Genomic DNA, 17,493 nt, shown 5'->3' on the forward strand with positions numbered 1-17,493 from the left:
CAGCCTGGTTCCTTACTATAAAGGAACTATTTTCCCAGAATAAGAGTAGACCACATAAAAGTCAATGGGGACAAAACACAAATTCATCAGAACACATTCCTTATACCAGATTCATTGCTGCGATACCCGTTTCATTTTCTAGATTGAGGGAAAATTCATGGAATAAAATGGATTGGATATTTAAAACATTTCACTACAGTGTATTTCTAAGTTGCTTCTCTTCAAAGTACACACATGTAGTGAATTGCCTGTTTTGCAACTGAACTAAGACACCTTAATTCTGGAGATAACTTGTGTTTCTCTTTCAGTGACAAATGTCCAAGACTGAAATAAGTTAATCTGTGAAAACTTCTCACTTGAAAGCATTTGCCAGTTTGAAGAGGAAAGTTGTCTAAGATGTATGACACAATTTGTGGTGAATAGAGGAAACTGGGTATTTCCATCTTCCAGTGGTCTGAGGTCCAGGTAAGCACTCCAGTTTCCCACTTCACACCCCTTTCTGCTGTTTTCATCAATATTCTCAGCCTTCCAGATTCCCAGGCCAGGGCTTTGAACCTTGATATATGGTTCCATTTTCCCATGGTAAAAGTGACAGCATTCTGGGTTTCCTCCCAAAGCAAATGAAGCATTTTTCTTCCGCTCCTTTCTGATGACTGCATTAGCATTTCCCACATAACTCTCAGCGTAATCAGAAATATAAAACTTTCCATCATCACATTCCAGAAACCAATTAGCCATCTGCTCTGTGTAACTTCTAATTTGACAATCTTAATGTTCTTGAACTAATGCTCCATGCTTAAAAACAGAACTGATATACAGCAGACTCTACTCATCAATTACAAAGTCAGTCTGACTCTGATACTCTGTTCTACAAAAGCTGGAAATTTGGCTTTATGATATAGAAAAATGATGCTCAGAATTTTCCCATTGCATCTGCTATGACCTTTAGCTAGGGTGGTGAAGGAAGAGAGGAAGAAAAGCCATGAAGATAAAAAGTAGGGTAAAAATATTTGCTGCCAAATTTCACATCACTGTCAGCTTTTACAGTATAGCAATATAATTATGTAGTATAAATTTCATACAGTTTTGTAACTACTCTTCTCTCACTCATCAGGCTTCAGATTTGTGCAAAATTATTACAGTAAAACTCTATTTTTCATGGTATATTATTTGCCAAAATATCACTGTCAGAGCTCATTTCAGGTATGGTAGTATGATTAAAGCATAACAAGAGGGTTTTGACACGTAGCTTAATTTTCACAAATATTGTAATTGTTACTCATAACGTTATAAACCGGTTTAAGCAAACATTAGGACCTAGAAGTTAATTCCCTAAGAAGTTAAGTGCATACCAGAAGCTATTTCATCATTATGTAGCCCACCAGTCTGAAACAAAACAAAATATCATCTTCCAACCGAAAGTAATATAGCCATCATCAGCAAGGGAGTGGCAAGGAAATGGAAGTACAAAAGCAAATAAACACTCTGGAAGAGTTTTTCAGTGCATTCTAAATTCTTGCATCAAACAGCTCAAAGGGGAGGAGGGAGAATCAACCAAATACAGAGAATACAAAGATAGCACACATCTGGTGGTCTTTGCTCTTAGGCAAATGGACTAATGTGTTTGATTAATGCTGGTCAGATAAAAGGTTTATATAGGATTTTTACTGGCTAGCATTTTGACCGAAACTTTAAAGATTCAAATTAATTTATCAAAATGAAATTTCTCTTCATTTATGTGTCAAGCATAGGTAACGAAAATATATTTTCTTTTGAAATAACTCATATTTTAAATACACTGTTACGCAAGACATTCTTGAAGCCCAAGGCTGTGTTTCTCCAAGGTCAGCTCCTCTGGTCACCCACGTCTCTGCTAGGACACCATTGCCTCTGCCCTGCCCCTGGCTGGGAAGTGAGGTGGCAGAGAGAGGAAGAAACAGAACTCTTTCCACACTGTTTTCTGGTCTGAAAACAAGTAGGAATAAGAGAGACTCAGTTTCTTAGTTTGTAGATACAATCCCAGCTCACTAAAGTAATACAAAAAGTAAAGTGCCACATCACACCATTTCAAGCAGAGAGTATATACAAAAAACAGCTAAATGAAAGTAACCAAATTAAAAATAAAAAATCAAGAGTTAATCACACATAAAATGTACAGATAAATACATGTAAATAATCAAACAGTGCATTTGAGGATCAGCAGTGTTGACCTGCGTTGAATATATACCATGCATGTTGACACAAGAGGATTAGTAAGAGTGTGAATCTTCTCCCTTCTCTTCTGGCCACATGCAAAACCCATTCAGGCCCTCATGAACTACAAACTTACTGAAAAAAATAGAAGTTCTAGCTTACAAATCAACACAAACCCCACAATGTTAACAGGTGATTTTCAAAAAATCTCTTTTGCACCGAGATGCTTGAATAGACAGAATAAATCCACTGGGCATGGCCCAGCCTCTAACCTCCCTATGCTCACAGACAACAGTAAACACAGGCTTTGGGTTTGTAGAGTATCTAAGTCACCAAACACCCTGTGATAACAGTATCACTTTCAGCACAAACGCTGTAAAATCTACAGAATGTCAAAGATCAAAGTAATTAGTAATGTCGTGGGTGCTTATGCAATAAGGGAAAAGCACAAGTATTAAAAACGAACAAAAACCACACTGCCACATGAGGGGGAACTTAAAAAACAAATCAGTAAGGGGAAGAAAAGAAAAAGTCCTACAGAAATAAAAAAGCCTCTAGTTGCAAATTTAACTCTGAATAAAAGAATAAAACACACCAACTAGGCACTCCCTAAGTTCTTTATAGCCATTATAAGCATCAAAACATGCTGTTCAACACTGGCCGGAGAAGGAGATGGGTTGAGTTTGAGCCAGCCCTAGTCTCCTCCCTTTGCTTTTTGAGACCCAAGGAGTTTGACAACCTACCAGCATCAGCAGGTCAGCTTGATTCCTGACACCAAATGCCAGTAGCGACCAGTCCAACCACCCTCTCCTGGACCTGACACCACCAGAAAGCAGCCACCCTGCTTAACCAACCACCCTGCTGGACCAGCCACCCTGCTTCATGGAACAAGCTGCTTAGCAGTTCTTCAGCTTCTTCACTGAATTAAGATAAGCAAGATCTGTCTGTGATAAGCAGCTATGCATGTTGAATTGGTTTTGTCTTATCTTTCAACCCCAAATAAACCCACCCTTGCCTGTGAGTTTAAGGCAAGCTGCCAAGTGAGGTCTTTATGTGTGCAACGGGGGAAGTGTATGAAGCTAAAGGTGAAAAAAATTGTCCTGGCCCTCACTGAGAGCTAAAGGAAACCCTGGAAAGCACAGTGCAAACAAGTATGACCAGGGAACGTGCTACCAACTTCACTTCCAAACTTCGCTAAAGACACCTGCAACATCCAGTAGTCTCACCATAAAATCCAGCTTGGAAGTAGAGGGTTGCTCCTCCTATGAAAAAAAACAACCCATGGAGTTACCCCATATCTAAGCCCATATTTTACAATCATAAGTAATCACTCCCCAAATATACCCCATCTCACTCACTGTACAGGACAAACCACAGTCACAGAGTATTTGCTTTGTCATTATTGTCTGATGTATTTCTCTTATTTGCTGCAAATCCTCCAAACACTGCTCTGAAGATAGGATGATCTTTTCCTTCTGCATTTCCACACTTGCTCAATATACCACAAGATATTGAAACATATAATTAGTTTAGTGAAACACTAACTAAAGCATGATTAAACTCACTAGAGCAAATCACAATTGCAGAGGCAGAAACATGATGCAATTCTCTGTTGCAGTTATCCACTGTCTTAACAATACCCACCTTCCCTTTCCCACAACTGGTTGCAATAGCTATAAGCCTTACAATTTCAACAGTAACTGAGACGGATGCATATGTTCAAAAGGCATATTGCGTCATGTAGTACCATCAAAACATTTATACAAGAAGAACTAAATTAAGCTATAAGTGTGTACCTTAAAGCTGCCCACTTTTAGCGCAACCGACAACTATTTCAGTGATATTCTTTCAAATTTGGTTGTGAAGAAACACAGTTTCCTGCAGCCTTCATACAAAAATTACATACATTATGACAAATCATCAACACCTACATGGTTCACTGAAACATTGCACAACCCTTTGCCCCTGGAGCTTGCAGTAACCAGCAGCCACCATTTGCCCCCAGCTGCAGCGACCAGCAGCAGGGGGTCACCGTGCTTGTTTCACAGGAAAACCGGCATTAACAGCTCTGCTGTGAAGCCTTACAGACCTTCTAAGCCCTTCTAAGGCCACGGACACCAAACTAGCTTAGCAAGAGTGAAATACACTGTAATCTGAAACAAAAATATTTTCCTGGCCTGCTGCTAACAATACACAGATATTCCAAAACTTGTTTAGTGTAAACCCCTCTGTTTCCACAGCTCTCCTTGCACTAGAAAGGAGAATCTTTCCAAACTGAAGGAGAAAATCCAACTTTTTTTCCTATATTTCCAGGAGAGAATACACAATCAGCCTAACACCAGAGGGAGAGGAAGACCTATATCCATGTTTCTATGCCATCAGTGTGCTGTCTTGTCAGCACACAATGTTCTCCCCACTTTCAAGAAACTGCATGTCTTCTTTAAAAGACCAGATCAGAAAAAAGTCATGAACAATCAGCAAAAAGAAAGTCACATGAAAGGACCAAAGAAAAAAAAAAACACACACGTTGAAACTTGCTGTCTTATTAATCTGCAGTGAGGTGCTGGGAGGCTGCCAAGTTAGTTAATCCAAATACACAAACAAGTTAATGATGACCTGAGGGAGCAACACTGGATTTACACATCGAAGGAAACACCATGTAGGAAAACATTAAACTGAATGTATTTCAGAGCTCTGTGCTATTATTTCAAAAGCTCTTTAATTCACCAGCTGGAACTGTGTAATGAACACAGAGAAGTGGAGCCTCCCCGAGGAACTTGACTGTGGTCCCTGTTCCCATCACAGGGTGGGAATTCACAACAGAAACTTCAAAGAAGAACTGAGAAGTACCCTGCTTGTAAGTGCTTTTGGAATATCCTACCATGTACCCACATGGCTACTGTGGTCAGCAAGTTCACATGATCTAAACAAGAAATACTTTTTTTTTTAATTATCAGAGTGTAATGGAGAAAAAAAATTATTACCTGAGTTTCTGCTCAACCTAGAATTTCCGTGTTTAACTAGCAGACAACACGTACCATCATTCTCTAAAAAGAAAGGAAATATATTTGTTCACTCCTGGCTTTAAAGATACACATGAAAACATTTTGGTTCAATTGCTGGTGAGTTAAAAAAATTGTCAGGCTCTCTGAGAATAGTGAAACGACCAACTTTCTGAAAACGTCTTCAAACTAAATAGTGGGGAGGGGAAAAAAAAGGCATTACTTCCCATTTCATTAGTAGAGAGATCAGTTTACAACCTAAAGATGGGATCAGACTACTTACATAAACACGGCACAGAGCAGTGTACAAACCCACCAACAAACAATTCCTAAGATAATCGCATCATGTATTGCATTTTTCCGAAGCACTCCATTTAAAATATTGCTCTAAAATCATGGTAAAAAAGGGCAAAATCTTGCCACTTTGCCCCAGAAGAAAAATATATTTTCCAGTATTGACATGACCAGAATCACTATAACGCCTTTTTGCCGCTACCTTCAACCACATTCATGTTCCACTGCATTTTTATTTCATTTTGAAGATACAGTAGAACAGAAGCAGAACTGAATGCAGTACTGATGGCTGATTTACTCTGAGTTAAGTGTCTCCCCACTGCAACCTTTCTGCAGGGTCAGGAAGTTCAGAATCCAGCTGCAAAAAAAGATTTCTACATTGCATTGTGGACAGGCTACTCAATAAAAACAACTGGATTTTCTATCAGCACAATGTTTTTATTGTAGGACAAAATCAAGTACCCTCAAAAACAAACATACATTTTACACACTGAACAACCACCCTTATAAAATACATCCAAGTATTAATTATTTAAAAGAAGTCTCTTCTCTCCCCTTCTTTGTTCTTGCTGCTATGCCAAGCATTAAAATACTCCTTGGCTCAGTTTGTCTTTATCACATAGGCATATGCCAGTATTTTACAGGCTATAATTTTGCTTAATACCCTAGAAGCAGCTTTCCCAATCTTCCGTATTGCATGTAATTTAACTAATGACATAACAGGGTTTACTTTAAGAGTTGACAGAAGCATTACAAAACATTCTGCTGAGATCTGAAAAAGGCACACCTCACCCAATGACCCCACCAGACTTCTCCACACTTTCTAAATGTTTTCATCTACGTAGTTGTATTTGGTTGTGTAGAGAGACAGCTGTCATTCAGGACAGGTTCAGTTGTCATAAATCAGTGGTGGCATAATTGACCTGCAGAAATGAAAATTTCTTATATTAATACTTAAAATGTTATTTCAGTGAGTGTAAAACACCCACTCGGTCTGTTTAGGCAGCACTCATTGGCCACCATCAAGTCTGAACTGTAACTAATGAAACCAATGATTACTAGTCTTTGCTGGGAACTCACCTGTCCCAATTCCCAGCATAGGGGGTGTGTGGTAGGACAGACAATTAAAACCGTGTCACCAGCTTGTGCGCCCTACAGCCATCTCTTTGGTCTCACCAGGACAAGCTGCAACCTGCGCTTAACAGACTCCTCCATTCCATGTCAACTGTGGAAATGCTTGAACTCAATCATTCTTATAATACTTTGATGTGATACTTCATGGAAAAAGAGGTTAAGAGAAGAAAAACACCTGGGAGAATACCTGACTTCTAGTTTTAGACTTGTATCAATCCAGAGTGTATTTGCAATGTCACCACTACTGTCTCTGTTCTGCTGTTTCTGACAGCAGGGACCTGGGACCAACACAGCCCGAAAGTCAGTGTAGTACCTCAATGTGAAAGCAAGCCACTGGTAACCCAAAACTGTTTGTGACCCAAGCCCACTCACCCACATTCCTCCCGTGCTAACAAAGGCCTGACAGACACCACCCTCCTGCTCTTCAGTCAGCTTCACAGGAGCTAAAAAACAATAATTAAGAAAACCTCAAACCCTTCAATACTCAGCCATAGTAAAGGTCCGTGTAGTACAGAATCCTATCGTCAGGAGAGCCAGGACACAATATCTAATACGCATTGAGGACAGTGCAAGTATTAATAAAAATTATTTTCTCCCCCAGCAACCAGCAGCACAGTGTCTGAGTCTGGCTGACTCTGTGCTCTCACCAGTAGTACTGACACATTTGTAAAGTTCCTTGTTGTGCCCATTTTTTTTGTTTGACTTGTCACAGTATCTTGTGAAAATAAGTTCTACAACTTATGCCAGGTGTAAAGCACTATTTTTCCACAGTGTTTGGTACTCAAATTCTCAGAAACAGTGAATAAATAATTTTCTATTAATTTCTTTCCACTATTTATAATTATCTTTCATGTATAATTTCAAGCACCTCTTCTCAAAACAAAAATTGGTTTATTAACTATTTTTTTAATGGAGAAGCCATTTCATATTGCTGATGTTCCCTCTCTTGTCATTACATTGGCTAAATATCCCAGTAGATTTAGAATTACATCTGTCCCAGAAAAGAAGTAAATGTTCAAGCATTCACAAAATTTGGGGGGGAAATAATTTTGCCCAGGATTTCAGAAATAGGCTGTGGATTTTTCCATTTCCTTTCTGTCTGTACAGAAGCTCAGGATCTTCCCAGCATTTCAGCAAGTATGTAGGAGTCAGGGCCCAATCGCAGCCCATACACAATAACTGGGTCACAAAATTCAACACTCATCACATCATAAGACTTGCACTATGTGATGGAACGGGACACATGCTCTACTTCTGATTACAAGATCTGGTATCTCTCTTGTCTTTCTTGATTAGGGAAAAAGAAAGAACTCACAGTCTCACCACCCTACTGCACAGTTTTTCTCCTGGCCTGTAATTTTAAGCCGAGGTATTTTTTGCCACCCAAACAGCAAAAACTGGCCTTTTCTTCATAGTGCAATTCAAAAATATGCTTTCATAGTAATACAAGTTAAAAAAACAGTGTTTATAAAGCCTAATACATATGCACGTACACAACATTCTTCTATGCTTATCCCATATAAGAGTGAAACAAAACCATTTACAGCAAGATGAGAGATGTTGTAACCGTGCCAAGAGCAGTAACTCCAAACTGCATGTGAAAGTAATGACAATCCGAAAAACTGTAATGTGAATAACATCATAAGGGTTGTCACAATCAGTCATCAGCTATGAAATAAAGATACAATAATATTTTGATATTATGTTTAAGCACAGCTGTGTAAGCCTGTTTTCCCTGGCATGTCTGTTGAATATGGCAAAGAAAACGTGAGATCCTCACCTGCAGCTTGTGAGCACTCTAAAAATGCAACAACCAAGTTAATTTATTACAAAAAGCTATCTTTCCAAAGGACTTTTTTATTCATGGCATAACAAGGAAATTGTTATTTGGAAACAAATTAAGTTTTGCAATACATAATATCTAGCAAACTTAAAACCCTAGAGCTACCATTTGATACTTTCTATAAGATATTCCTGCCAGAGAAGATTTTTGCCTTTTAGGAAAGAAGATGTTAATAAGTTCACAAATTAAACCATAACTCTCCATCACATAATGAAGTCCTTCAAATTCAGCACCTCCTTGAGCTAGTCATTACAAGTTACACACTACAATCACTTCCTAATTGATCAAGAAATAAACACAATATTGATGAAAGTGCTAAGAAATACATTTAAGATAGCAAATATCTAATGGAAAACAAAAAAGAGAGAAAAGATTCACAATGCTCATTAAAAAGAAAAAATGTCTTCTGCGATTACTCAATAGGAAGCTGAATACAACTATTCACTCGAATTAGCAAATTGTTTGCCTTTTTTCTCCAAATTCTATTAATACACAGACATCGTGATGCAGAAGTCTGCACATGTACTTGTACCCATTTTTGCTTCATTTTAAACTGGAATGTCTCATCTTTGCAAACATATTTACAGAGGCACAGAACCATGACTACTCCTGCCTTTGTCTAGATGCATCTTCGTTCATCTGTCCCACACTCTTACCTGTGCTAAATTTGTAACCTGTTCCTATATAAATGGGTAGAAGTTTATGCACACTAAAAAGAATTAAGAACCATCTAATTGTATATATAACTGTTAGAAAATAAACTAGAAGATTCCTGATTTTGGTTCTTGTTTTGTTTCTTGGACCTTATCTAATCTTAATTTCTAGTATGATTGTACCTTCACGTATTTTCTCCATACGTGATCAACCTGACTGCTTGAAAAGTGCAATTTAACTTAGATTCAGGAGCTGTACTATCAAAGTAATTACATTCTATGTAAGAAAACATTTAAATTCTTAATCCCTTCACATCTGTAACTAACACCACAGCCTATGACTTCATATCTCTTGACTATGAAAGATTTGGGTTGGACACATCCTAAAAGCATGGTGCATTGGGTCAACAGTTTTGAGATGGTTCCTTCAGAATACGACCTGTGACTAAGATCTAATTCCAGGTTAACAATTTACATGTTGCCCACCTTAGAAAAGCTAGAAGAGTTTTAACTGAAATTATGAAATTAAGGCACCTACTCAAAAAATTAAGAGTGCAATGTTACCTGCAATCCAAAACACCTGTGTGTGCTCTGAGTGCTTAGAGAGCAACCGTCCAGCTACATGACCCAATTTTGGGACTGCCATACAAAACAGATGCTTTGGAAAGATGCAGAGATCTTCCTGTAGCACTTCGCTGCAGAACACAACGCTAACATGAAGTCAGAGTCAGGCTTGCCTTCTGATTAATTTAACAACAGCAGCTGCCTTGCTCCCATCAAGGTCTTTTTACATGTAGAAAGGGAAAAAAAAAAACAAAACAACAAAGGAAGGATTATCTGACCAAATGTGTTAATTTTACTCATATCTCAGGAACATACCCCTCGGGGCAGCCTGAGAGAAAGCTTCCAGACATTCACATGAAGATGTAAAGGCCACCGTTAAGTGCCGACGGGAGGTGGACCCCTATATATCACCATATTACTGGTGAGCTAATGACAAGCAGGACTGCAGTAGACAATGAGGGGAATTAAAGGGAGGTCAGGTACACAGTATATAACTCAATAACAAAAAGGAATCCTGTAGAAGAAAAGAAAAAGAAGAATGACGTGGTACAAGCAACAGCCTTGTAAAATCTTTGCAGCAGAACTGTGCTGCAAAGAGAAGCATGACTAGTTGTGTATTATACTACAAGAGAGACAAATGCTACATTAATCAACAAGAGAGATCATGCAATCCAAAATATATTCAGTGTTTAAATCTGTAAGATGGACTATATCGTACAGCTATTATCAGAGGATTTGAAATGACTAAGACTTAAATATAGCCTTGGTATGATGCTGAATTTGGAAAATATTTTCCTGTTTATGAGCTCAAGTGAGAGACAGAATAATGGCATCATTCACAGAAAATCAAGATAGAACATAAGAGGAATTTTAGAAATGGTGGTGGAACTATGGAATGAATTGTATTATTCAAGAAAGAAAGTAATGTGCTTTTTAAAATTACAAGTTAGGAGTTTCTAATAATTTACTTGAAAACTGATAGTAATAAAGTAATAATACTAATAAAAGACTCTGCAGCACAATTTAACAATAACACCATTTTTTTAAAAGTCAAAGATACAGATTCAGACACTGCAACCAATGAAAAATTTACTCTGTTTTTGTAATTAATATAATCACAGCTTTAGCTAGTAGTGACTGTATGTCAGAAGAATTAATATTAAGCAAGACGGCAATGTGAAAAAGCCAGTCTTGAACAAATTATTTCACAATCTGTATCCAAAACACATACAAAAAGGTGAAAGTGCCAGTGTTAATCCCTGAAAACAAAGCAAAATAGTTCAGCTGTTCAAAATGAAACTTATTTTGGTGCACAAAATTATAATTATAATTATTAATTACAATAGCTATTAATACTCTTTACTAGCTTTTCATTGAACTCAACAACATGGCTAATAAGAAACAAGGTTTTTTTACTTTCCTCAGATCAAATGGGAATTCATTACCTTTTTTTTTTCCTCCGTGACTCAACAGCTCAACTAACACAATACTTTTATCTGCCATTGTCTCTAGCAAGTGAGCAACTGAAAAACAGGAAGAGGAACCCCTTCCATTAAAAGTCCTTTAAAAAGTATCTCTCTAGAATGATCCATTTCTTTTTTTTTTTTTAATCCTAGTGCTGTGTTACTTTCAATAAATGATTTATTGGGGAAGATGCCTCTGTAGCTTCTAAGTTAGGACTGACATTTGAAAGTCACAACCAGGCACAAATAAATCAAAGTGAAGTAAGCCCAGTTTTCAATGAAGACAAGAAGGGTACTTCTATCATCACAAACATTTGGGAGAGACAGATTTCTTCTACTCCATTGATTCCAATGAAAGCAATGAGCATTCATAAGAAGTTCTAAAACAATGTTCTTCAACTATAATCACTAGTTCTGCTATTCCTTTTCTGATAGTTTCAAGTGCTTTTCTTTATGGGTATTAAGAGATGAAGTTACTGAACTTCAATATTAAGGAACACAACTGGCTCTCCCCATAATCTCAGTTCTTCGCAGACAACTTCCTCTACAATTAATCTATTGGAGAACCCGTTGTGTTCATCGCATCTGTCGGCGCGAGGCAGACACCACCCAACTTCTTTACGATGCCTTTGGATGCCTTGGTCCTTGCCAACTAGCTGCTCCCCCTTTCCCATCCAAGGAGCTGCACACCCTACATTCTGAGCAGCAGCAGAGGATTCCTTTCCCCAGTCCTCTCCTTGCCTACAACCTACATAAGGGTACTGTCATCTCCTTCACCCCACACTTCTTTCTTCTCATTAGAGACAGAATGGTGCTTAGATCATCACGGCCCTTTATCTACCACTCTTCAGATAAATTCAGCTATAGAGTCTGTAACAGATGTTTTCTTTTTTCCCCCAGATATTCTTCAATCTTAAAGAAAACACATTATTTTGAAACAATATTTTGAAAAGACAGCTAGGGTGTTAGAAAAACAATGACACATCTGTATCATTACCCTGCATCACCCCCAGCAGTATCATTCACAGAACAGATTTCACTGCTTTTAGTAGTTTCAATGCTGTCCAAAGGCAGGACCAAGCTCGGTAACCTCAGGAATGTTCCCGGGTTGAAGTAGCAAGAAGTCTTTGGTTTACTTTTCTACTGCAGAGTACCCGAACAAATGATTGTTGGTTACCTAATGCAAGCCTGAGCCTAATGGTTCATACAGCTGCTGTTCTTCAGCTGTCAAGCTGAAGAGGAATACCAATAAGCTACACAACTCTGTCAAAGCTGATTTCAATGCAAATGAGAATCACCACATGCAGTGGAATTACAAGCTTCCGTAGAAAACACTTGTATCCCAGCAAAAAAAAGTGATGTTCCAGCGTGTTTCAGGTTGTTAATTAAAAACATTGGAACTGAATATCAGTAAATACCAGCTCATGAAAGAAGATTTTAGTTAAAAGGCATGTGCTAACATAATATTGCTGTCTGACTTCTAAATGAAACTGAAGTAGAACACCTCCACTTGAAATATTTAATTAGGCAGGAAATCGAAATCTCATTTCCAATTTTCTTTCACCAAAACCTCTTTATCCTCAACATTACAGTAACCTCATTTATTCTTAACATTAACAGGTGCTGTTTGAATTCAGTGCCAAAGAGAGGATAGGACATAAGCATAATATTACATTTGGAAACATGAGTGAAATTTGGCAGAAGCTAAATGTGTTGAAGTATCTAAGACACTGCACATGTGCTCCTTGCAGCAAACTGTGCCAACTGTGAAAATGAAACCACTTTAAGGTAAGATGTCTTGCAGGTCAGATGTGTGGTCTGTGCTTACTTCATATTCCAGACAATACAGGGCAGAAAACCCAACCCCACGGTGGCCCTCCCTGCACACATTTTCCATCTGCTTTCCAGCCAGCCCCAAAAGGTTGCAATCATACCAGTGTTAACCATATTTTTCATTACTGATACTTCATAGCACCCCGGAATTGTATAACTAAAGAAGTCATTCGCGCATGAAGGCAACCATTGCCAGTTCATCCCGTTAAATTTTTCACCTTTTTTTTTTTTTTTTTCCACTTTCCAGGTAACTCACTGACTAGGAGCCAAAGTTGGCTAAATTTCACTCTTTTACAACTTTGCACAGTTGGAAGCAGAACTTTTGAGGGTTATCACATAGGGAGCAAGCAACATGGAAAGAAACACAGAAAGTTGATTTTTGAATGCTTTGAAAGTTTAACAGCCAGTAAGTTTCCTAACTATTAATAGGTTATCCACTCTAAGAGCTCCTATTTTCTGTAATCTTGCCTTCTTTATCACAAAAGTTAAGGAATTCTTTGCACAAGTGTCATCTCATCACTTAGGAACAAAAATGAAAAAAAAGTTCTTTAACTTAGTAAATAGATTCATAATTGGATCACCCAGTATTGCCTGCACATAAACATAGTTTATTTATTTTAAACAAAACAGCTATAAATTCCCTTTTGTTTTCCTGTACCAGGATTCAAAATCACCACGTCTGTCTCAGGAAAAAACAAACAAACAAAACACAACATACGAGTAGTAAAATTTCTTTTCCTAGAAAGAACAGTGAAGAATTGAACCTCTGGTCCAAGAGAATTCCTAACTCATCAGCCTGCATGTACTTTGCACAGGAGTGCCCCATCCTTCCTGATGAAGTTGACCATCATGCAGCCAGAAATGCAAGTTGATGGATGTGAAACTGTAGGCAAGAAGTCTGAATCTGCAGCCTGGTGGTTAAGTCACTACCTAAGCACAGAAAAGTGGGTTATGTCACTCCTGTAAGAAGGGAAAAATGTAGTTTTGAGCTCCCTCAGTTTGAGAAGGACCTAGAATCGAGGCCTCCTACTTCTTGGACCAAGAAGCTAATTAACTGCTAGTCTACTACATAAAGACAGGTATCAAAGGCATTTTCCTAAAAGAAAACTGCAGAAAGTGGTATGGAATTTATTTTCTGATTAATATAAGGGTTATACGAGTGTCTAAAGTATATCCCGGTCTCCTACCAACCAGCTTCACTGCACCAGCGCTCCATATCATGGATTTCAAATTCTAGCCAGGAGATCAGAATCTCACCAGCACAGAGCCCCCAGGTGCCCTCCTCCTGACTTGCTTAGACAGGAGCCTGAGCTTTAGGAGCTGCAGTGCTGAACCTTAGAAGGCTTAAGTTCTGTTTTAAACCTGAGATATAAAACCTTCCACTGCTTTTTAAACAGTGTTAAGTGTTTATTTTTTAAACACACCAGCGTTTAGGATTTTAACTGGGAAGAAAGTAGGTCAGGTTTTGCTACTGAAGCTTTTTCAGAATTTTTTTTTAAAGTTTGGTAGTTAAACTCTGAAAAATGTATCCACCTTTTACATCTCATTAATATCTTAAGAACATAAATCTTTGAAGAGTACTTTGATTTATCAAGAGCCCTAGAAGTCACAAGTATCTATAAATATTAGTCAGAAAAATATTTAAACATAATTCCAGATTTTTATTCCAATGTAATATGTCTGACTTATCTTTGATCACATATTTTTGCAGTTACTCATTAAAAATGCACAAAGAATTTGTCTCTGCACAGATCAGCCACAGAATACTGATCTGAACATTTAACAGCCTAAGGAAAAAAAACCAACACACTCAAAGTGGAACCCACGCACTTGAAGCAATCAAACATCTGCCTGCCTTTCAACACCACTTTCATAGGATTGTCTGCATTGCCACATTAGAGGATATACCACAAGTCCATACTGTTTGAACAGCCTTGCCACTCTAAGATAATGTTCAGACTGTTTAAAATACATTTTTTTTTATCTTTGTGTTTCTGTTGGTGCACTGCAACAACAAGGAAGCTACTATTCACTTATTTTATCAGCAATAGTACAAAGAATATGACACACCCTTCTCAGGGAACTGGAAAAACCTGCTGTGTGAAAGCTGAAAAGTCTGAGTACCCATATCTTCATTTTTCTCCTCATTTCAACAAGAGCACTGAAAGGAGACTGCAAGGGCTTGGCCTTAGTCTAGCAAAAGGAAAGCTGAGCAGAAAAGCAAGGGCTGTGTACAAGAACACAGAGATAATAATAAGAAAAAACTATTTAAAAAAAAAAAAAAGGACAATCTTGGCACAAGAACTGTTTATTACCAACTGATGATGAATAAAATTAGGTTGAACATTACAGATTCCTCATGCGTAAGGCAATTTTGCATTGGAACAGGCTTCTGATCAAAGAAGTGAGAGGAAAAGGCCCAGCTGCTTTTAAGGCAGTGGTTCCATATGTCTATAACTGTATGACATAAAGCCTACAAGAGCATGAAAATAAACTCAGTTAATAGGGAGGTCCTTTCCTGTCCCACATTCCTAAGAGAACAATAACTGTCAAGCAAATAACATCATTCTGATACAATTCTAACATACAACTGTCTGCCAGGCAATACCCAAGAATAATTATACCACAGAAAGCAAAACCAGTTATTAATATCGCGGCAGGACAAACTTTGCCAAGAATAAACTTCACAGAGTATCTTTCCATAAAACATCTTAGACCCACAACCTCATGCTAAAAACGTGCTCCCTCTACAGCCCAGAGCTGCAGTGAGCTCACCTCATCAGTGCTCACCCCCAGGTCTGGCAGAGCTGAGCCTGGCAGAGCTGAGCCCGCTTAGTCTCCATGCAACAGGGCAGCCCCATCACCTGCACCCCAGTGTTTTGCCAGCAGGCAGCAGGTCGTCTTACCCGACACAATATCACATCTAACACACTCAACGGGCTCTTTATTTGCTGTCATCCTTACTAGATTCAGCTCAGGCAGGATGATTCAAAACTGGCTGTCAACTGCTTTGCTACTGAAAGGTTTAAATTGTCACTTCTGGCCACATATCGTTAACCAGGAAAACAGCAGAAACTACAATGGTCTAAGACAATTGGCAAGACACTATCAGTCTGCAGAAAGAACTTTCTATTACATCAAGCTTTATAGTTTGAAAGAGCAAACTATAGGAAATATTTTTTTGCTACACAATACCTGGTTAAGTTGTAATAGCCAAGACCCAATTACTCAAAGTACTTCAAGCACATTTTGAGAACAGGTTCTTTGGCTGCTATCAAACAAATGGTCCAGACACAGCCTGTCAGAGACAAAACTTTGTCAACAGCTAGACCACTACACCAGAACAAGGGTTGCTTTACAGCTTTTTGTGACTCTCTTTTCTCTATACATCCTCTTGGTCACTTCTGGAGAAGGTATAACAGCTCTTACCTTCTCATAATCAGACCTGCAGTATAGAATTTTTCCTTAATTAGCACACAATTTCACTTTAAATTTAGAATTCAAAGGTAATTTCTTTTTTTTTTTTTTTCCCCAGTTTATTTCCCCTCTCCCTCTCCCTTGCAAAACCATTGTGGTTAAACACACAGAAAAGTTTTGCAGAACAAGAGCAAAACTTTACTGTTCAGACACAGGTTTATGTAACTTTATCTCAAACTATATTTTCTAAGCAAAGCACAAAGCATGGTAGCTGCAAGAGAGCATTACAATCCATTTTTAGACATTTTCCTGCTCTTTCAGTTCATCTGCTTATACTAGAATATCAATGCTCTTTTAAACTTGTCATCAAAATAGCATACACTTTTATTCACTATGAGAGCCTGCAGATCTGATTTATAGTATATCCCAGACATATGACTGCATAATTCAGGCAAGTTTAAAAAAAGTATGCTGAAAGAAGATACTACCAAGGACTTCGCACCAGCCCTGCTGAGCATAAGAGGACATGTCTTACTTGACCTGCCCTACTAATCTCAGCAAGCTGGACCTTTGCAACAGATGCAAAGCTCAAATGACCACTTTCAAATCCTTGTTGCAGCTTCACCTCCAGCCTTTGATCACTTTTCCTCTGGAAGTAACAAATGAATTTCTGTGCCTTGGCCCATGTAACAGCCTCCTCGTAATTCACCAGCTCATCTCTGCAGCATCAGCAAGTGGGATTACTCATCTCAATTTGAGATGCATTTCGCATAAAGAAAAGGATATACTAGATAATAAGACAAATTTCAGTGATCTTAACCATTTACAGACTATTTGATTATTTTACATGCATTCTGACATTTAAATTTTGACATTCAGCAGTCTGACACAGAAGCAGCTAAACTGTAGCATGAAATCTACCTGAATCAGGTTTCACTCCTCTAAATATTACAAAATTGTAAACATACAAATTGCTGGAAGTGTAATTCACTTTTGCACAAACTTATCTTAAGCTGGAATAAAGTTAGGAAGAATATTTTGTATCCCAAAAGGTCTTTACCTTAAGATAATAATTAACATATTAATTATTAATAATG

At 38.0% G+C, this 17,493-nt stretch overlaps 1 protein-coding gene across 3 annotated transcripts in view; it reads right to left on the reverse strand.

The window, feature by feature from the left end:
• The window catches only part of MPP7 (MAGUK p55 scaffold protein 7), a 150,266-nt gene that overhangs the window by 121,503 nt on the left and 11,270 nt on the right, over positions 1–17,493 (reverse strand). The window contains exon 3 of one of the 3 annotated variants that reach the window (XM_082044099.1): positions 5,178–5,240. The exons of the other annotated variants lie outside the window; for them this stretch is intronic. The gene's annotated coding sequence lies outside the window, so the exon portion shown is untranslated. The remainder of the gene's footprint in view (positions 1–5,177; positions 5,241–17,493) is intronic. 3 annotated transcript variants of the gene reach the window in all.

Source organism: Streptopelia decaocto, assembly GCF_964273445.1.
Source record: "Streptopelia decaocto genome assembly, chromosome: 2".
In the NCBI taxonomy this organism is placed as follows: Eukaryota; Metazoa; Chordata; class Aves; order Columbiformes; family Columbidae; genus Streptopelia; species Streptopelia decaocto.